The sequence below is a fragment of the Thermobia domestica genome, chromosome 1 (genome assembly GCF_964235325.1).
Source record: "Thermobia domestica chromosome 1, izTheDome1.hap1.1, whole genome shotgun sequence".
Classification (NCBI taxonomy): domain Eukaryota; kingdom Metazoa; phylum Arthropoda; class Insecta; order Zygentoma; family Lepismatidae; genus Thermobia; species Thermobia domestica.
In genome coordinates, this window is record NC_137454.1 from 211,154,572 (window position 1) to 211,177,870 (window position 23,299).

The 23,299-nt window shown below is 35.2% G+C and overlaps 1 protein-coding gene and 1 long non-coding RNA gene across 5 annotated transcripts in view; one reads left to right on the top strand and one right to left on the bottom strand.

The window, feature by feature from the left end:
- The window catches only part of LOC145693501 (uncharacterized), a 113,085-nt gene extending 96,203 nt beyond the window's left edge, over positions 1-16,882 (bottom strand). Inside the window, exons 1-2 of the long non-coding RNA XR_014132797.1 lie at positions 16,647-16,882; positions 6,975-7,205 (exon numbers count right to left, since the gene is read on the bottom strand). This is a non-coding gene — a long non-coding RNA (uncharacterized LOC145693501). The remainder of the gene's footprint in view (positions 1-6,974; positions 7,206-16,646) is intronic.
- Positions 1-23,299, top strand: part of LOC145693481 (RYamide receptor-like) — a 338,943-nt gene that overhangs the window by 30,985 nt on the left and 284,659 nt on the right. The gene's annotated exons all lie outside the window — the stretch shown is intronic.

Consider the following 23,299-nt stretch of genomic DNA (forward strand, 5'->3'; position numbering starts at 1 on the left):
GGGTAGTCCTTGGTGTTATACAACGATAAAATAGATTTGTTGTTTTACGAAAGTTCTCATGTCGTTCTCTGCACAAGACCACCTACTTCACACAAGCAAAAATAACTCAGTTCTTGTGTGTAATGCGTTTTACTTAAGCTATACTATATGATAGCATTGTGACTTCCTACACAACACGGCAATGCGTTTTCTTCACAAATAATGTTACTCGCATTCTATTTCACTGTCAGTAGCGTGACCAATGGATATATCGTGTGACGTATACATGTCGCAAAGTTTATACCGGTGCGAAGCACTTTACGAAATATGATGTAAAGGTTTGTCTCTTCTCACTAGTAAATGGTGCTATACGTCGACTTTGTCTCATCTCACTTTTGTGAAAACACACTTTAAATATATATACAATCGGTATCTCCTACTCTCCCATTCTACCAGAATGTTAGTCCGGAGAAAAACGAAGAAATACTGATGTAAACTAATTATGATTTCCCATGCTACTGCACACACGCACAGAATATTAGTGTGTAACTCACGCACTGAATGGTCAGAGTTCAAACTAGCTGACGGTCAACCGATAACGACTTGCAGTGCTTTGATCTGCACTGTCTCGCGATTTAACAACTACTAACTCTCTGGTTGTCCCGCGTACTGTTTTATTCTTTTGCAGTTTCATTGTTTCTTTCAACTGCTGTGTTGGGCCAAACCAAAGTAGCCCGCTCCACTAGAATAGGGGTGCAGGAGCCTCCCTCACCTGCGAATTTCCAGTGAACCTCATTAACTTAAAAAAACACACTTGTTTATGTTCTTTTCCACTTTGTCTGTCACTTCAATGGCATCGTTGTATGTCACTGTGTGTGTTAAATTGCTTAATCATTAAGCTTCAGTTTAATATCTGACACACACACACACTATGTTGTATTTACACAAAATATTAATTTAAACACCAACATTGTTCAAACTATGTCACTTGACATGCTTACTTCAACACCTTGACAGCTCAACTATCGGCGACACCAAGAAATGTTTGAACAAGTGACATTGAACATGGTGAATTATAGAAATAGATGCATTGAGGATTGTAGTTTTGAATTACTTAATTACGTTAATAAAACAAATTAAATGAGTTGTGCTAGATATAAACAAATAAAAATGACTTTAAATAAGGCTGAAGTAGCCTGACACATTATAATAAACCTAGTAGAACTGATTGGAAGTTTGCTTCTCCTTTGCAGCAGTATTGCATTCTCTGCTAGATTTAAAAAAAAAAAAAACTGAGGTATGTGTTAGTCTCCCTGCATACCTTCCATAACCACAAACTAGGCCTAAACTGGTTTTAGTACAAGCCAATTAGACAAAACAAAATATATATCGAACTACATATGTCTAATACTACGGGAACACCCAGAAAGTTTATTTACATAACATAACACATATTATCATTCAAATCATATCAGCGGTGCAGACGATAACTATATTTTTACAGAGACATCTAGCGGATGTCATGGAACCAATACAAACAACGTTCTAGACAGCTTCCCCTCTCGATCAAGTGGACTCGTTAAGAATTTTAAAATAGTCAACATCCCTGTCTTTGAGAAAGTTCCGTTGGCAAAACGACGCTTCGAGAGTCCTAGATGCTAAAAAGGGGCGTGTTTAAAAAAAATAGCACCTCTTTGTATGCAGGTTTCTCTCATAGACTTGCTAAAAATTATATGGTTTTTCAAGCATTGTCATCGCAGGAATTGTGTCTCGGCGGAGCTAGTGTATGCTACTCCCTATAACAACACTAAGAAATTCAACTAGCAATACACTTAAGCGAAATCTGAATCTCATAGTTTCTCTATCCTTATTCAGATGGATATATTGATTTCAAAAATCTACTCAACTTGGGTGTCCAACGCTCCGTTGAGTACACCTGCTTTCTTTGAGTTTTTTTTTTTTTCTCTCTGGGAAGCTTTCTCTGCCTCTATCCATGCAAACTAGCATATCAAATACAAAATTCGCTATCTTCTTATACGTTCATATTAATTAATATCAAATTCTCATTGCTTCTCGCTTAAGTCCTGCCTTGTTGTTTGTTACTATTCATATACATAACACAATAAACCATAAATATACATAGAAATATTAATAAAAGTTATCTGCACCCGCTGGTAATTAACTAAATCTAAAAATTCTTTATATGCAAATACCTAATTAAACTAAAATATTATTCATAATTTCACGAAAAATTTAGATATGCAAATCATCTTATAACACAGATAATGTGACGTTCACAGCCTGCAGCATCCTATCGGTTAGACATAATTAATGAGCTAATTGCATCTTAAAAGACATAAGTGTAAGATTTGGTTGTGCGCTAGAAACAGTTCATCTGTGCTACGACGTACAGAGAAAAGGTCTTTTCAAATTTTGGTTCTTATTATTCACTAGTTGTATAGTAAATAATAACTTGTCTGAAAAGAGCGTTAGAATCTCCTCATACATTACGAAAAAGTACTATAATCTTCAGACAAAAGTGCCAATTGGATATCCTACTTATAGTTGTAAATTCTTTCTTAATTGCCATGCAGCTATGCTTTAAAATAACGAGTTTGCAATTTGAATATGATCAAAGCAGTCGTTAAACACAAGAAGGTATCCAAATTGATCCCCTTGGCGTCTCTATATCCTTTGAGGGATATCAACTTGGATACCCTCGGCATATAGATTTGTTCAAAGTATCAGAGTAGCACTTAAAGTGTTAAGACCAATTGACTACTGGTTCTTAAAACTAACATGGAAATGTATGTTATAAACAGTTTACACAAGATAAGATCGGAAACAGGAAGAACTTTTTACATTGTTTGTATTGAGATCACTGGGACATTGAACTCTTTCTTTATACTGCTAGAAACTCAAGTGATGTCACAACTCCTCACACAATTTTGGGGATATCAAAGAGAATACAAGTATAAATCGACAAAACAGGAGCATATTCAGGACTGAAAGATTATAGATTCATTAGCAGTCATCACTGTCAATTGTCAACTACCCTAAGTGATGTATTACGTGGATAGAAGTGCCTCTATAAACAAAACTTGGTTTTGTGTGTAGTAATTATTAATAAGAATAGCAAAGATCAATATAAATTGTCAATATTTTTAAAGTATGCGAAACCCATCAAAAATAAAAATTCAAACAATTGTTGAGGAAATAAAACATTTAGTTGATATTCACTTTTTTTTTAACGGAGCTACTAAAGCTCATTCAACGAACCTTCTGATCCTGATGTAAACATTCCATAATTGTGTTACTCCGCCAGTCATCGGATGATTGGCTATCGGTCAGCACTTCTTTCGAGAAACACGTGCTTGTACCCTGTCGATGTTTTACTTATTCCCCGCATGTGGCCATATTGTTAACTCTGATTCGCGCTAAAGTTGGATCAAAACCACTTTCAATGCATGCGTATTCTCTTTTATTGCATTAATTCAATTTAGTTCTTATATAAAGTGTTGTTTCTGTTGTCTATTTCTAAGGAATCCTGGTAATGAGCCTTATACGCAAGGACTATTTTCTTCTGCCGCATGGGTGTTCTAAGGCTCTCTAACCAATAAAATCAAACAATCACCACGTGTATTTGTTTACATGAGGTACTGAACGTTCCTTGAGTAAACTTTAGTTGAAACTTTCAGTATTCATGTTAGGAAAACTCAGAGAAATAGCATCTTAACATTCAGAAATTAACAAAGGTTTTAATTTTATTAATTAAAAAGTATGGCTCTTAACTTAATACTAAGTTCAAGTTTGGCTATTCTTAAGCATGTGTATATATTGTGTACCTTAAGTATATTGCGTTCAAGTTACTTTTAAAAAAGGGTGAAAAATAAAAAAAAAGATACTAAGTCAAGTACCTATCAGTACGTCAATAGGAAAAAATAATATTTACTACGAAATTTAAGATTTTACAACAAAAGTATGCAGTACGTATAAAAGATTTGTATAGAACAGTAATTAAAAGATGTACTTGTCTACTACCTGAATGACCACAGCGATACATCTATTCTTAAAACAATTCTAAATGTAAATACGTAAATAAGTAACTTAAAAAGCATACAGTTACTTTAAAAATTAGAACTAACTTTAAGCAGATTCGAAATAGGTAGTCGTTGCAGGAAGGCAAGCAATAGCGCAGGTTGTTACCTCTATTAGTACATCTATTAGAAGTATTTAAATGTATCATAAGGCGATTCATTCATTGTCTCTGGTTTGGGTAATATATTTCAGGGAATATTTTTACTACGAGAGTCATTCGATAAGTTCTTAGAAAATCCGAAAGATGACACTCGTAGAATCGAAAAAGGTTACCTTTTAGTCAGCCCCCAGCTATATACGTCATATGGTTTCATTGTCATATCCGATTGAAGAAACAAACTTTTGTTTATTTAGAAAAATGGAAAGAAAGGAGTTTCTTCTGGTTATTAAAACACTTCTATTTAAAAGGTTTAACCCCGAAAGAGATCAAAGCTGAGATGGATTAAGTTAATAGCATATATGCTCCTGCGTTTGGAAGTGTTTATAACTGGGTAAATAAGTGTAAATGTGGCCATACATCCGCTAATGATGAACATCGTTCAGGACGTTCAGCGGAAGTAAATTCCTCCGAAATGATTGACAAAATTCACGATATGTTTCGAGTGATCTATGAATCAAAGTGCGTAAAATAGTTGAGGTCACAGGCATATCACGAGATTCAATGTTTTCAATTTTGCACGTAAAACTGAGTTTGAAAAAATCTCGGCAAAGTGGATGCCGCGTTTGCTCTCAGTGGAGAATAAACGCAATCGTGTGTTCGATTCGGAGGGTGGTTTGGTGCTGTTTCGCCGGAATCCTGACGAGTTTCTGCATCGATACATAACAGTGGATGAGACATGGATTCATTATTGCGCTCCAGAAACAAAGGTACAGTCGAAGCAGTGTGTTCTTAAAGGCGATCGAGCTCCGAAGAAAGCGAAGACGGTGAAAGCGGCCGACAACATGATGGTCACAATTCTTTTAGGATGCACACGAAATCATCTATATTGATTACTTGGAGAAAGGACAAACTATAAATGGAGAGTATTGTGCGTCGTTATTGCACTGGTTGAGAGGAGAAATCAAGAAAAAAAACTCTCCACTTGGCAAAGAAAAATTCTTTCCCATCTTCGATTGCGAAAATTAAAGAATTAAAATTCGAATTATTTTATCATCTTACGAACTCACCAGATTTGTCCCCTAGGAACTTTTTTTTTTATTTCCAAACTTGAAAAACTAGCTCGGCGGAAAACGATTCACGTCGAACCAGGAGATCATCACCCAAGCAGATACCTATTTTGAGGATCTTCCGAAATCCTACTTTTTGGATGGTTTACAAAGTTTTAAAAAACGCTAGGAAAAACGTATCGAGCCAAAAGGAGGTTATGTTGATTTGTTTAATCTCTCCGAAATGTTTTTTTTTTTAACTTTTCCTAAGGACTAATTGAACCGTCCTCGTACTATCATAAGATAGTACTTCTTACTAGAGTGGCTTCGTCGATGATCAATGGATAGTGTTCTCGGGTTTAATCAGAGATTCAGGTTCCATAAATGTACATGAGTGTAACCATTTGCAGTTTTGATTGCTTTCAAATTTACAAACTATGCTATCCATAAGTGTTGGGAATCCTATAGAACGGCTATAATCCGTCTGTGTGTCGACAGGTATCTGAACAAAAATCGTTTAAGGTATCGTAAAGCGGTTCCTTGGAATGGATTCTGAATCCCAAACATCGTTTTTAGTTAACCATCTATTCAAATCGGAAGTAGTGGTAATAATCATTTCTGATTTTAATATTGATCGAAATTGAACAAAATTGGTAACAGAATGAGAGAGGCATTATTATTATTATTATTATTATTATTATTATTATTATTATTATTATTATTGAATCTATTCAGCAGCTCAAGAATAAGTTTAACCTATTCCATTAACTCTCTCTTCAAATCTGAAAAGATAGAAATTAACGAATTCTGGTTTTAAAATCTTCAAGCTTTAAGTCCCACGGTTATGTCGGCTAGCCTAAAGAAGACCGTGATGATGAGAAATGAAAGACCCACCACACGGTTTTTGTCCACCACAAAAATTCACTTCACGCCAACTGGGGTCAAACCAAGGACCTCCATGTACCAGAGGTGAATGCTCTACCACTGAGCCACCGCGGCCCATTCTGGTTTTATGTTTGATTGTCTTAGAGTAAAAGTGGCGACAGTAAAAGATAAAAGATAGCAAACAAGCATTCTGTGGGATCAACTCACCGTCTGTACAAAAGATACAATCTTTGTCTACATCCTTTTACTTATATTATCTATAAAAAATCTATTCTATCAGGCCTAGTTTCCATTTATTTTACTAAACATAATGATACACTGAGCAAGGTTACGTGATATATGTAACAAGACACATAATCACGTAACAGTTTCGATACAATAACTGTGTCTTCATCAGACTTCCTCTCCGTGTCTTTATCAGAGAAGAAGTGGAAGTCTGATGAAGACACAGTTCTTGTGTTGAAACTGTTACGTGATTGTGTGTTTTGTTACATATATCACGTAGCCTTGCTCAGTGTATTATTATCTTATATTATCTTTATCGTAAGTGCTAGTAATTTACTACTACTCCTAGGTTCAATATTGGTCTCTATGGAGTACAAATGGAAGGAAACTACGACAGGAGATTTATTTTGAAATTGTTTAGCGTGCCAACAATAGTTTTTTTTTCTTTCATTAACCCTTAATTCCAAATTGGAGAGGTAGATATGAACCATTTCTGATTTCAATATCATACGTAATAGAACATGTAATGAGCGAGTAATGAGCGAGAATAAAATTTAATTAAATTAGCATTTTAAAAATTTGTCAGTTTCAACCAAACCTCTCTATTAAACGGGGAGTTGTAAAAGTTTATTACTACTTACAGTTTCAATATATTGCTCTCCATAGAGTAAAAGTGGCAAGACATGTGTTTCTGAAATGGATCCAACGTCTCAAGAATTACCTCTTCCGTTAATGGATGCCAAGTATCAGTGACTCCATGAGGATGTCATGAAAATGTATTCTTTGTTAAGGGTCGCATTAATCCTGGAGATGATGAAATCTTTTAGTGAATACAAGTCACGAGTTAGTCCTCCTTAGGTAACAGCGTCTTACTGAAAGAAAAGAATGAAAAATGTGTTTTGTCTCTAGTAGATAACAGGTCTAAGGGAGCCATGCATTTGTTTTAACGATAAACAATAGGCAACACATATCTTCAATTACAACACATGTGCCTGTTTTGACGATAAACAATTGACAACTTTCATATTGTATTTTAAAATCGGCAAAAAGGAAAAACAATGTCTTTTATCTCCGGTCAGTGTTGCCACCCTGGAGCAGCATAAACTCCCTTCAGAACATCAACATTTTTCTTTTTCATTTCAAATGTTCCACAGTGCAAATAATTTTTTATCAGTAATGTGAGTGTTATTCTTGTGCTTGCACAATAACTATGCCCTATATAAGGCGATGACAATCTCTTAACAGCAAATGAAAACCTGGTATTACAGAACGCGCATCGGAAAATTACATCTGGATCGCAAAGGGTTAATTTTAAAATCCACTTTTATCTGTCCATTGAAAGAGGAAGTAATAGAAATCGTTGATTTCCGGTTTCAAAATAGATCGCCATAGTGCAAAATGATAATATCTAGCGATAAACAATTACTTAATTTGGATTCAGTACTACAAGAACATGTTTATCATCCACTGTAATCGGAACTAATAGACATTAACTACCATTTCGGATTTCAATATTTATCCAAATAGAGCAAAAACAGTACAATATCGCGAATAATGATTTTTAATGTGAATTCATAGGCTAAGGAACATGTTCTACCTTTAATCTTATTCTTTGATTACACTAGAAGTTATAGATGTTCTATCTTCAGTTTCAGTGTTGATTTCGTGTTGTTTGGAAGTGTTCTGTAGTTGCACAGTGAGAAGCGGAATTCAGTTTTTTACGCTATAGTATTGTATGTTGGCTTGCGTAGCATACACTAAAATAATAATATTCTATAATAGTAAAAGTTCATGTTTAAAAGAGAAAATAATTTATTTGAAATATATTACACATATCCTCTTTTAATAATGATCGATTCAATTATAAGTGTGGTGGCTTAGTGATAAAGTTCTCATCTATCGTGCAAGAAGTTTCTGTTTCGATCACAGATCATGTGAGTTTGTGGTTAGTAACATTGCGTCGTGTGTTTTATCTGAGGGTGTGTGGCATTTCTTATGAAATTCTCATTTCACAAATTCTTCTAAATTCGTTTACATTCGTTAATTGTTCATATTTCTTAAGCTAAGACTCATAACATGCTACGTAGTTAAGGATGACAGTTCATGCTACAATTAGCCATTTCATCCACGAGAACAGCTTCGAATTTATCTTAGACCTAAATACAGAACTAGTTTGAGGACGTATTAAATAATTGATAATACTGACTGTCATATATTATTTGTAATTTGATGATTTTTACCGCATTCAGTAATCGGTATGTTTGCTGTATGTAACTAAGAGTGTAGTCAACAAACGAATGATTTTATACAGGGTGTTCCGAAACAACACTGACAACGTTTGGGAAGTGATTCCTGACACCAAGATAAAACGAAAAGTATAGACCAACTAGGGTGCACAAATAGTTACTTTCGGATCTATAAGGCGCCGAAAACATGAAAAATTGAACTTTAAAGGACCATAGCTCCAAAACTATGGGATCTAGCTATTCGGGTCAAGACTTCACTTAGGAACTAATATGTGCCCTACCCAAATATCCATGCAACTCTATCCATCACGACTCTGGAGCTCACTAAAGAAATAATAAACACTTCTGACCAGAGTATATACACTTGTTTATTAAAAACTAAATTCCAGTGTAACAGTTTCAACAACGTAACGTTGTCTTCATCAGACACCAACTGAAAGAGATATCTTAGAGCGCAGTTATATATACTAAAAGTGAAAGTCCTTGTGTGCATGGGAAGCCATCTGGGTCGGACTTCCCCGGGCGTCACCTTCCGGGGAAGTCCGACCCAGATGGCTTCCCATGCACACAAGGACTTTCACTTTTAGTATATATAACTGCGCTCTAAGATATCTCTTTCAGTTGGTGTCTGATGAAGACAACGTTACGTTGTTGAAACTGTTACACTGGAATTTAGTTTTTAATAAACAAGTGTATATACTCTGGTCAGAAGTGTTTATTATTTCAAATATCCATGTTTCATAATCCTGTAGTGCTTTCGCAATAACTTTTATAAAAATTGTTGCGGAAGTACCACAGAATTCTGAAACATGAATATTTGGGTAGGACACATATTAGTTCCTAAGTGAAGTCTCGACCCGACTACGGGAGGTCCCGTGAGCTATGGACTTTAAAAGTTCATGTTTTCATATGTTCGGCAGCCTATTATGGAAGGCTGCGGAAAGGAAGCATTTGTGCACCCAGGTTGGTCTATTCTTTTTGTCTTTTCTTGGTGTCAGGAGTCACCTCCCAAACGTTGTCGGTGTTGTTTTGAAACATGCTGTATATTGTATATTTCCTGCCAAATTGATTATTCATATTTTTCCTTGATACTGAACACACACACACACCTATATATATATATATATATATATATATATATATATATATATATATATATATATATATATATATATATATAATTAGGATGGTCAAAATTATCCAGATTCTGGAAAATTTATTTTCCAGAATTGGAAATTTTACTTTCCGGATTTTTTCGATTTTATTTTTCGGATTCCGGAAAGTAAAAACTCCGAAATTGGCCATCCCTCCAATTTCGAATATATATATCGTATATTCGTAATACAATATAGTGAAGAGTAACATATTATTGAGTTGCATTGGGTTCGTCTATTACTTTAAGCCAGTATAATCGCTATATTGTTATCCATGATAAGTTTACATTCGTAAAACTGGTACGTACAAGGCAACTCAATGGTCAATACCTCGGAAGTCAATCGATTATCGTACAATCCCTAGAGCCAGGTCCGCTGAGGGAAGAGTGGTTAATTGATTTCGCCTGACAAACCTGGAAAAGAAGTAAATATAAAGGATGACATAATAATATATTTATTCCGGGAAAGAAAATTAAATTGATTGCAATAAGTATCTATGGCATCCACTGATTTTGTAAGTTCTTTTTCATCTTACGTGATAGTACAAACTGTATACATTTTTAAAATGTTATTCTTCTGTCTTGCGAAAAGTTCACTCAGAGGATGTATGGGCGTGTTGAAGTCTCTGCGTTTGACAAATACAGGTCGTAAGTCCTTACAAACACGTACTAGAAATTAGCAATGTTATTTCAATCAATTATTTTCTAAGGAGTATACAGTTAGGTTTTCGTTTCGAGTTGAAAAAGTTGCCAACATTATGAAATATGTAAAGTATAGCCGTAGTTCGATTCTGGTTGGTTCCAAAGCCATGTAAGGCCATCATAATGACATTATGTCTGTAGCAGATATATGCATTTTCCCTACTCACTCACCCTTACCTTAACATCCTTACCTTCAATCACTTTCAAATATTATTGATGCTGTCAACCTCAATTATTATCGATGCTATCACCGTCACTCACACTCATCCCAGCTCATCTCCCGTATACACATCGTTACTCTCAAATATTGTTCATACCCTCATCTTGACCAACATTTACTCTCAATCAACTCCATAAAGCTCACTCTCATATATTATCGATGCTCTCAACGACTTAAACCAGTTCAGTTACCTTCGAATGTTATTTGCAACCTTTCATTTCTACTTATGTTCATGTATCGAAATGAGGGCGATGGAGACCCTCAAGAGAGCAAAATGAATGTAGTGCCAATATCTGGTCTACAGATATCTCTATGACCATTCTGGTATGCTTTTACTGTAATCATTTTAGGAATTCTTAAAAGATTCAAAGAAAATCAATAATTATAATATATATCTCAACATTATTTCGGAAATTATTGCCAAAGAACAATAACACACATTTACGAATAAGCTAATAAAAGAGGGTAAGAAATACAGTAGAAATTGCGTAATTGATTCCTACTTAGAAGTTTCAATTCATTTCTTTCAAATTACAATGCACGTTGGGATTAAGAGTTCACATTAACTTTTTTATCAGTAAAACTTCGGTAATAGTACATAATCTATGAAATATTAAGGAATAAAGTCGTGTTAATTTATCTGACTTAACCGAGTTGAATAACTGCTTTGTGATAAGTGCCATAACAATTGCGCTATAAACGGCACACATACATAAAATCGTATTAATTCATTTGGCATGAGAAAGTTGAATAACTGCTTTGTGAAAGGTGTCTTAAAAGTTGAGTTGCAAATGGCACATACAAAGAAATATCCTCTTTCCTTTTCCTTTCATTAATTTTGTCTCTCAAATGCGCACAAGTGCTTTCAGAAGTTCTTCAAACCTTTATATAAACGTTACGTCATGCACAGCAATGTGGCATTCCTTTTAAAACGGAAAACTCAGTAAAAAAAGAAGTTCGTAGCACGGGTGACTTATAATCAATGGTGCTTAATGACAGGAGGATCTCTAACGTTCTTAATAGTTAGGCCAAGGTTAAAGGTTCCAGAGAAAGGAGATTCTATTTGAGTCCTGCACTACATATAATCAGGGTCAGGATGAGCAGAAGGTTTCCTTCTTGCTTACACAGATTATGTGGGCGGTCGATGTTCTTCCTCGCTGCACAAATTACAAAGTAGAACTAAAACTAAATTTCACGATGTTATGAAGACTTATAAAGGCCAAAGCTTCAGATAGATCATTATATAACTGAATTTACTTAATTATTTGGCTTGAAAGAACTTTGGAACGTGAAATTTCGAATCTGTTAATTTAGAAATCTTTTCTTTAAAAAACAATTATTTTTAAAAAAATATAATAAAGCATAATCTAAAATTTAACCATATTTTCTATTTTCTTGAAAGAAGTATAGATACACAATTTATTGAACATAAATGATATTAAAAAAAAATGGGGCTTAACACCCTACATATTATTAAAATATTTAAAGTTGGTGCAAGAAACTTGTGTTCGGCTTCTAGAAATACCACAGTAGTTACATCATTCGACATTAATATGTAGGACCATATGAAGGAGACTCATACGTTTCTGACTTTGCATTAATAGAAGTGAGATTTAGGATTTAAATTTCTGGGCTGTTGGCATATATGGCCATTTAGCCAGTCAAGTATGAGTGATGACGTCTGTCGGCGAGTACACTATCCGGGGAAAGGGAAGGAAGAAAAGATTGAGGAAGGAAGGAAGCGGTCTGGGACCTATGTTATGTACCACCCAGGCATTTGCCTGGTGTGAATGAGGAAACCCGAAGAAAACCTCATTCAGAATGGCTGGCCTGAAAAAACTCTTAACTTTTTTGACCAAGTACTTCCACCGGGAATCGGACCCAGAACTCTTCGCCCCAAAGGCGAGACCGTTAGAGACTATACTACGTGTGGTCACTTACATTAAAACGTGAATCCATGTATCGTAGAATTAGGTGGTGAAAAGGGCTATTAAACTTCACACAAACATTTTGATTTCTAAATCTCATGTAATATATAAATGTGTCAGTACACAATAGTCTTATAGTAGCCGAAAAAAGAAAAGTCTTATGCAGTTATACATCACCATCAAGGCATGCCAAAACATTGAGGTGTACCGCTTTAGAATCACAAAGCAGGCAATCCATTTAGCCAGAGCAAGCAGCTGGGAAAAGAAACAGACTAGGCGTACTCTTGAGACAAAATTCTACTAACATGTGATAATCACATAAATAAGAGTTAACTGAAATAATAATAAACAAAAAAAAAAAATCATTACACAAAATGCTACATACACCTATCTCCTTAAGGGAAATAGTATTGGTATTTATCGGTCGCTAAAATAGTATTGCTATGCATCAACCAGATTCGCACTGGTAATATAGGCTGAATAGATTATGCCGACTGTCGATTGACGGGAACGCCATAGAGACAAATGCAGAAACTTGAATTACTCTCGCGCAATGTTACTAGTATATATATATATATATATATATATATATATATATATATATATATATATATATATATTACATTTTTTAATAAGAACCTACAAAGTGAACCAAGCTAATTTACAGAAATATGTACTAGTATTTACGTGTTCGGAATCATTTACCAATTTTCATTTTTTAAGAATTCCAAGATTGAAGGAATGATGATCCTATGTACCCCTTCCAAATTTTAAGGGAAATTCATCAATATATATCTTCGTCATGTGGAAGGTAATGAATTTTGATATTGAACTACATAGCCTATGTTGTAAAAAAAACTTCATCAAAGAAGATAAATTAGGTCAATAAATAACCAGTGGAGAGTATATTATTATTATTATTATTATTATTATTATTATTATTATTATTATTATTATTATTATTATTATTATTATTATTGTTATTATTATTATTATTATTATTATTATTTACTGTCAACAGTGTCAACAAAGAAGCAGTGTCAACTAAATTTATAAAGATAAATATTTTAGTATTTGAGAACAAGTACCAATTTTTACTGTTTGACAATTTCCAAATTTAAGGGGATGTCCATTTACTCTTCACAAAGTTTAAGACGAGAGCATCAAAGTATCCATGTCCCGTGAAAGAGAATGAACTCTTCTACCCTTATATGAACTCTTATATAAAGTAATTTCATGTTACGATACCTACAACCACGGAGTGTATTCTACGCATTAGTGAAATAGCAGCTCTGTACGAGAACGTTAACCTCTGCCGACTTGATGACAAAGTTATGAAATGACATTTCCACATTATAATGTAATTTACGATGTCCAACCGTGATAACGGAGAAATAAGACTTTGCACGAACCAACTAGACAAAGGGCGACACCTGCCCGTGTATTGACGAACTTCACGAAATGTTTCAACCCAAGAGAAAATTGTTTTTGTAAATCGAATTACCTAAATTACAATTATCATCACTGGAAACAACGATGAAAATACAAAAGACATGGTAAAGCAGATCAGTGTTGCAAACGTTTCGAGAAATAACGTGAAACGTGCGTTACGTGCGAAGGGCGTTGCCGCACGGAAAGTTGCCATCTTTTAGAAACCACATTTCTCAGCTTTAACAAGATATCGAATATCTCAATACGTGACTTATCAATCTCACATAACCACGGTACTACTCCTCATGCTCTACCGCCTTGCATTATAGGTTTTAAATCATACTGCACTTGGGACCTTTTCTGAGTTATTGTAAATTTTTAAACTTAACTTTTCTCTTTTCTTAATGGTAACGGTGTTCAACGGATCCTTCTAGACTTGAAGTCAGCGTAGACAGTTCTTGTCAATATTTAATTTAATTTGTACAAAACGATAGTACATCACTCCCTATACGCGCAAACGGCGTTTGCATTTAACATGTTTCATGTTGTTTCTAGAAACGTTTGCAACACTGATCTGCTTTACCTTCTCTTTTGTCTTTATTTTCATTGTTGCTTCCGATGATGATATCGAATTTAGGTTATTCGATTTACAAAAACGTAACTATGTCTTGGGTTGGCAACACTGTTCATCTAGATGTTCGTGAATACACGGACAGGTGTCGTCCTTTCTCTAGTTGCTTCGTGCAGAGTGTCGTTTCTCTGTCTCTTTTAGTATCTCCGTTATCACGATTGGACATTCTAAATTATATTATAATGCGGAAACGTCATTTCATGACTTGGTCGTCAAGTCAGCAGGGGTTAAGGTTCTTGCAGGGAGCTGCTGTTTCATGAATGTATGTTTCCCATCATATAGTAGAATACATTTCGCGGATATGCGTATCGTTACACGAAATTGCCTTATATCAAGGTCACTTTATAGAATACGTTTATTCATTGAGTTTTAACAGGTTAGAGAGAAAAGAGCAAATATATCTGTATTTAGTGAAATTTATTTTTGTGCACCTTCAATGTAAGATGTTTTATCTAATATTGAAGTTGCACAAAAATAAATTCATATTCGTAATTGTATAACTACTGGAGTGTTAGATTACTATAAAAGTACACAATAGAATTAAGGAAAAATAGAAGTAACAAGTGTACATATATAACCTTTATAAGGGGTTAAGTAGGACGAAACGAATTTACAAAATTGTATATCTGGATCCTACAGAATATTTGCAAAAGTTATTATTTAAAAAAAAATCCAAAGGGAAGGACTGGTGCTATGTACCATCCTGAAATCTTAGATGATGGCATTTATGAAATGAAATCTTGAAGTCTTACGTCCCACGGTTGTGGCGGTTAGGCTAAATAGGACGGTGATGATAAGAAATGAATGAAATGCTGCTATGAAGAAAGTGGGAGGAAACGGGAGCACCCCGAGAATACCCACGAGCACGGTGTTTGTCCACCACAAAGTCCACACAGTGCGAGCTGGGATCAAACCAGGGACCCCAAGCACCGGAGGTCAATGCTCTACCACTGAGCCACCGTGCCCCATGATGTACAGCTCGCGGCATAGAAAATATTACAAAAAGATATGGCCGGATAAGACAGTGAAAAGTGCCCTTACATGGATTGCTGTAATATTTATATCAAAGGTACCTCATATCCAAAGATAACTTTGACCAGAAAATCAACTTCAAATTGCTTCGAATTTCGCAGTTATTGTTATTGTTATTGTTAAAAACGAAAAAGTACGTAACTCCGGGAAATGTTCAGAAAAAGAGGAAGTTCTATCATCTCTTTCTAGAAATGGATTTTTATCTCTAAATCGACCATGGTCGCCATTTTCAAAATGGTTTAAACATACTTGAACTGGAACAAGGCTCTGACTTGAATTCATATTATCTCAGTTCGAATCACGCGTACGATCCATATATACTTGTTACTGCTATATAAATACAAAAAGACAAATAAGGTTTATCATATGTTTTACATATGATGCCTCTCATAATAAGTGTCCTTTCCTTTGCATTTCACTAAATCACTTCTGTCATTTGAACAGTTTCTGACAGATAAAAAATTTAGTTTCATTACTGCACTAGCACAAAAATGTTCACTCCACTTCAAACACGAACTGTGAACAGCTCTCTGCTCAACTTCAATTATATAGGGAAGTTGCTGATTTTGTGTTACGCTGTGCTCATGTGATCTTACAGAAGTAAGCATGGACAGTCGCATGAGGTAAGGTGATCCCAATCGAGGATTCACCCCACGTTCTGTTTTATTAAATTTTGCACCTGAACCACAGAGAAACAGATAAGTGTTCATGAAATTCATCGGAGTATTCCATAGACCATATAACACAAAACTTCCTTTCATCAGAAAAAATAATTACTCTCCACAAAAATATCAAACTGTAATAAATCGATTTCAGTAACTTTTTCATTCAGGTTAAATGATAAGATCTTATGAATAAATATGTCTTTATAGGACCTATTCAAACAAACGTATGTACATACAATAACTTGACAAAACTAGAACAATTGAGTTTTTATCCACCACAAACATATTTATCAAATGCGACTTACCGCCTTCCATTTAACCGTGCAAAGAATCACGGAAAAGCTACTAAACTTGACAATAGTCTTCTTATTCAGCATTAATAATTCGTAGCACAATATGTATGTATATTTAGTAATCCAACTCATATTAAAAAGTGGAGTGAAATAACACAACTTAAGTACAAAATCTGATCAACTCGTCGTAACAATTTGGTTTTACTCTTGTAACCAATTCTACACTTGATATCATGTTCTACCCTTGATATCACCAACTTCAGTATGAAGTGATGTCTTACGTTTTCAGATACTTGTTGGTTTGGTTCGTCAACCAACCACTTGGCGGCGCTGGTTAGCTAGTAAAACAAAAATACTCAAAAGTGCAACTTTAATACAATTCATAATTATTTTTTAAAAAAATAAAGTTATGACACGTAACAGCAGTCACAGTAAGTAAGTGTTCACTGACTTGGGAATGTAGAGCAAACGAAAGGACAACAGTCTCCTGCATGAGTTGACAGCTAAAACTAGACTGAATATATGACAAGACAATACAATAAGACTACGACAAGACAATAAATATGACTGAATATCATTGATACAGCAAGCAGCAAGAACAAGGAGTACGTTCGGACTTTCTTGTCAAGTGTGCATTTTTACTTCCTTGCCTTCAGCTGATAGCGCCATTCTTCACCAGTAATGTTGTGGGTGTGATAAGACAGTGTTACTACTAGAGGAAACAAACGAGCTTGATTGTCTTGACTGGACTAACCATTCATCCTACTTTAATTTACTTCACAACAACAAATTTCCAGTTGAATTTGTGAACAAAACTCCACCTAGAGTATGATGTCATTAGTTAATACTTTGACTCCCTTTCTGCTCAAAAACACAAAACGCGCTTTGTTGTGTGCTATGGCATACTAAAGGACTAAATGTTACCAAAATTTCAGATTTTTTCATCCAGACGCACTGGGGGTATTGGACAGTGAAACATACCAAATTGGTATAATTCCCCAACTTTACGATTTTTTTAGGCCTTTGGGAGCAGCTACAGGTCTGTCAATTTTTGTGTATTAACCTATGACCCCGGACTACATACACACACAAATTTATACCTCTATGTTAATTGTTTCCTATTCCCAAACATGTCTTCATTGTCGAAAAATGTTCCTACTGTAGACCCTGATTTCACCCTTTCAAGTAATTTTAGGCAAAAATCATAAGAGATCAAAGTTTTAGCTCTGCACAAGTTGGAGACGTAAAGCAATTTTCAATTTGGTAGGACAAATACATGCTCAGATATTCAAAACAACGTAAGCGCCTAAAATCGAAAAAACTCAAAATGGCGGTATCCGCAGTGTCGCCATGGTATGTCGTAAAAAAATAATTAATTGTGGTTTTGAAGTACCCTGATATAGGTTAAACATTCATGAAAAAATAGTTTTTTTTTTCTGAAAAGGTCGAGCGGCAAGTTTTCTTTTTTCTCTATCACTTTGTATGGATTGACCCTTATGCAAATCTTGGATTATGTTTATTCTGGCAATTTGGTGAAACCAATATATTTCACAGCAAAATTGTTTCTAGTTTTCCTAATGAATTGGTTCTCTATGTAAAATGCCACGGTATCAATTTGTTCTTCAAGTGAAAGATGCATCTTTCTCGATTAAAATAACACCAACCGCTAGCAACACACAATTGCTAGTTGCGTGTTGTACACGTAAAGCTTTTACTGCAACCTGTCGTTGTCAGGCTTCCCAATTACACAAACGGTTTTGTGTAGGGAAACCTACATAATTACAGGCATAATGCATTTTCGTTCTGCAAATTTAATTGTTTTGTTACTTTTTTTCGTTAATGTTCTCATTCTGACGCATTTATTTGTTCCTGCATATTTTTAAAAATATTTATTTCTCTTGGTTAGCTCATTTAAATGTCATTAAAGATCCAAATTTTACCAGTATACATTAACATACAATACAATATAACTTTATCGAGTTGATCTTTAATATTTTTATTCAAGGCATTTTTATGACTAGAAATATTTGTATATATAAGTCAACTTCTCGGAGTTCCCCCGTTTCCTTCCACTTTCTTCATTCCACCATTTCATACATTTCTTATCACCGTCTCCTTTAGTCTAATCGGCATATCCGTGGGACGCAATACTTAAAGATTTCATTTCATTTACACACATCATTCATGAAATTAACCCCATTCATATTGTAATGATCATCTAGAATCAGAACAATATATACTGGGAGAATAAAAAAGGACCCTCTGTGCCATTCATTAGCAGAATTGGCTAAAGTAGTATTGTTTAGAAGAGGAATGTAATGATCACCTAGGATCAGGACAATATACACTGGAAGAATGAAAAAATATAAAAAAACTTTAATTCCAATATTAAGTAGAGCTCCTCCGTGGCTAAGCGGTTAGCGTACGCGCCTTTAGCGTGGGAGACCCGGGTTCGATTCCCGGCGGGAGCTCATGTGGTTCGGATTCCACGTTAATCAGTAGGTCCACGTCTCATATAGCCTCGCTGCTGAAAGGGACGCTAAACTAAAATCACCTCACCTCACCAATATTAAGTAAAATAAACCTGTGTTCTCCTACAAGTTAACAAGAAACCGTTGGAAAAGCTTACGTGGCTGCATTAAGACAGGGAACACAAGCTGAAAATTAACCTCTCAAGTAAAATTTAGTTACAGAAAGCAGCTCGTGACCTGAAAAACTAAGAACAGCAAGCAGTATTTAAACTTCGGGTTTTGAGGTCACGAGGGTCGTTCTCGAAGGGTAGGCCAAGATGCTGCATGTTCGCTGAGGAGTTGTTGATTAACAGGCTGCCTCGATTTCGGAAGAGAGAAGCTCTGAGTTCAATCCAGTTCTATCTAGCTAAATAAACCACGCAAAGATGTTTGCTGTGGTCCGTGACTGTTGTCTTACCTTAGAGGTCCTTAGATCCATACCATTCTATATAGTCACGCAAAGATGTTTGCTGTGAGCTACCACTGATACTATCTTTAGAGGTCCAAAGTTCGATCCCGACTCCGTAGCCATACCAAGAGGTTTGTAATGGACTGCAACCTGATCGCTGCACTAGGCTTGGAAGAGAAAGACGTGATGCACCTAGTGAATTATAGTGCCTATAATTAGTGTGCGATTAAAATAGTTATCGTGGGACATGAAAAGGACAGGAGAAGCTGACTTCCAAGACGAGGCCGAAACGTGTAACTAGCCAGTAATAGAATTTAATGCATAAATGATAGATTCACTCTTAACACAGTTCTAAGCGATATAGCCCAAGGCTCATCGCGTGCCTGGCGTATTATTTCAAATCACTTTGCTAGCAGACAAGCAGTAGTAACCAATAGATTCCCTTTTGTTGTATGTATAGCTTATGTAAATAAACAATCATCGTCATTATACTGTTTTCTCTCTTATTCCATTTTCCAATTCTTAAATAAGGTTAACGAAACGTAAGACCTAGTGGCGTTATATTAGCGAAGGTTCACCAAGTAGTTTGTAAAATGATTGCGTCCTTATTTATGATGAAGTTGCAGGGGCTTATCGCCCAGCCTCGTTAGGAAGAAGAAGCATAAACTGTTTATTGCATTGCAGATAGCATACACTACAGGGAAATCGAATCATAGGTCATACTCTATCACTGTACTACCACACCGACACTAATAAGAATAGTAATATTCTAAGACGAGAACCATTGTCTTGTTCTAATATTTAAGGCTTTCCATTGCCATTTTCTTTTCTTGATGGTTTTCGTATTTCTTAAATATGATTGCCAAACTCATAAATACCAAAATTTAGATGTTTATTTCTCAGCCTGATTTAAATAGAAGAATTTATAAACTTGTAAATTTCCAAATAATTCTCCATTACATTTTGAATCTCACATTAAGCAATAAGTTTCCTCTTAAGTCGATCTTTGAAACAAATGTTGAACATCAATAAATCAACCAAAGAAATCCGATTAATCAACCAATGAAACCCACTCATATCTAATTATAATTATTATAATTCATTTCCTTTGTGCTTCAATTTTGAAGAGATATCAGGCTGAAGCTATGATTAAAGATAGTATCACAGTATTTACTTGACGAGCTCGACAAAAACATTCTGAAACCTCCACACCAACAACGAAATTCATACTTGGGGATTTACTATTACAAAGCAAGTTTTAAAACCACTTAATCATACTTAGTCAGTAAATAAGTTTGATACAAGTACTCTGCTCTGTACAATAAGGTACACTTGGCTTCTCCGTCAACCATGCTACAGAAAGGAAATGGATTTAATAAATATTAATAAGTCTCAGCTTATCATTTTCTGGTCTTAATGGTCCAATATTATTTTATCATGTAATTGTGTTCACCGAAAAAAAATGACATACCATATACCTGAACTGCATCTGTACTTTTAATATTTAACATTTTTATATTACAAAAATAATGTGACATACTGTTTAAGTAATTATATTGTAGCTGAATATATTGTAAGTCTAGGATTCTACCGTATGTTTCATACACACAGCTTTTATTGTCGTTTATTTAATTATTTATTTATTTTTGTAAGCGTAGTTATCATACATGCCCAGTACCTCTTCTTCTATATTAATATATTCTAGTGATATTGCATTTGGAATTTTGATGTTTTCTTCCACAGTATTTAATAAACATACCATTTTACATATACTTTTTTGCAGATTAGAAAACGCTTTATATGTTTCATAAGTATAGAACAGTAGTTACTACCTAACATGTAGTATTTGACCTACAACAACGTTTATTTACTTTTTAAAACTTCCGTGCGGAAAATATTAGGTTTATAATTTCGTCTTTCTTTGTTATTATTATTATTATTATTATTATTATTATTATTATTACTATTAGTAGTAGTAGTATTAGTAGTAGTAGTAGTAGTTGTTGTTGTACACATCGACAGTGACGGCAAAAGCAGCTTCTCATCCTCCCGCAAACCCCCAACCCTTGGCTTTGTGACGTACAATGATTTTTCCCTTTCGAGGCATACTGATGTGAGATAGAAATATAAGAAAAGCAAGAACGAATTTGCCATTGTATACTTGTATACGAAATGCATGTCCCATATATCGAATTATTGAACTTCGTTGTAATCATTGTACTCAGCACAAAGAATTCAAGCTATTTATGAAGTGGAAAACAATCGATATTACTAATATTGCTCAACCTATTCCTTTAATTTGAGTTTCTTAATCAATTGTGTAAAAGTCATTCGGTAACATATCCATTAACATAAATACTTATTATTAACAGTAATTTGTAACAGATACTAAAACCTAAGTGTAATGATGAAAATTTAACTGGACTATTTTTTTCTCTCATATGTTTATATTTTTTTAGCTTTCAAAATAAGGACAGGATAATATTTTCATGATACATTAAAATTCATATACACACTCAGCTTCAATCGTTTCTAAAGCAAGTAAATAACTGACTTTTAACACTAAAACTTAAATCCATTGTTTAAGGTAGAATCTAAATTATGTGTACTTTTACAGAAATGCGAATTCCGATATTTCATACCAAAGAATGCGTTTGCCTACCACACATACTGGAGAAACCTCCAAAATATTCATGAAGTTCCAGAAATCTAGTAGGAGCTGGATTTACTCTTCAATACTCTCGCTCTATACCAGGGCCGGCGCGAGGCGGGTCTAGCCATGCCACCGCCCAGGGCAGCAAGTCTAATGGGCGGCAATTTTGAAAAAGAACACTATCAAAATATAATGCTTCGTAATACGCTCACATAGAAAAAGAAAATTATGTTCATCTGAGAATGTAATTGAACCTACTTCAGTCACATTCAAGAAAATACTCACTCAGGAAATTCAGAGCATTGCTCCTCATTTTTAATTATCAAACTTCTAGCCACAGATATCTCGTTCAATATTTCCCTTGGAGCGGCGTAGACAAGATTTTGAGCTAGAGTGCATAAGATTACAAGGTGTCTTTTTCTATTTTTTTTTTCTATTAAGTAATGTTCTAACGCTCCGCTCCAAGCATGCAAATGGTACACTCCCACTTGAGACAGGCCGTTCTAGCCTGTAGCATCTAGAGACATTTAGGTTCTAACAGCGAGTTTTTGACCAATTTACAAATTATTCATTCCGAATATAGTAAATCATACATTGTTCTCTAGTGGTCTACTATGCCACGCTTAATTGCATGCATGGAGAGCATGCCCGCGACCGTTTGGTCTATTTAATGGACGGGTTCCGCAAGAATGTAATGCACCCCGTCCGTAGTTCCTCAATGCGCTATGTATTCTCCTGCACGAGGTACACCGTCAGAATTTGTCCCCTAATTCTGACTCGCCTAAGCGATGTAACTCCCATTCTCTGAGGGAGTGGGATACGCCCACTGCGCGGCCAGACCGAAGTCCTGAGTGCCTACCAGTTAACCTACTGGTTGAGGCAGACTGCTAGCGAATCAGTCCTACCATACTCTGCAGGCATGGCGCCCGAGCGTTATAAGGCAAGCTCACCTCCCGTCCGTATTCACCGTTACCCAGATTCCTGGGGTTGGTTGCCACAAGCTACCGAATCCCACGGTATGACCACAGCCCGGCAGAGTCCAACCCAAATCCGAGGCCCCAGGCAATGCTCGAGGGGGCTTGTTCAATCCCGG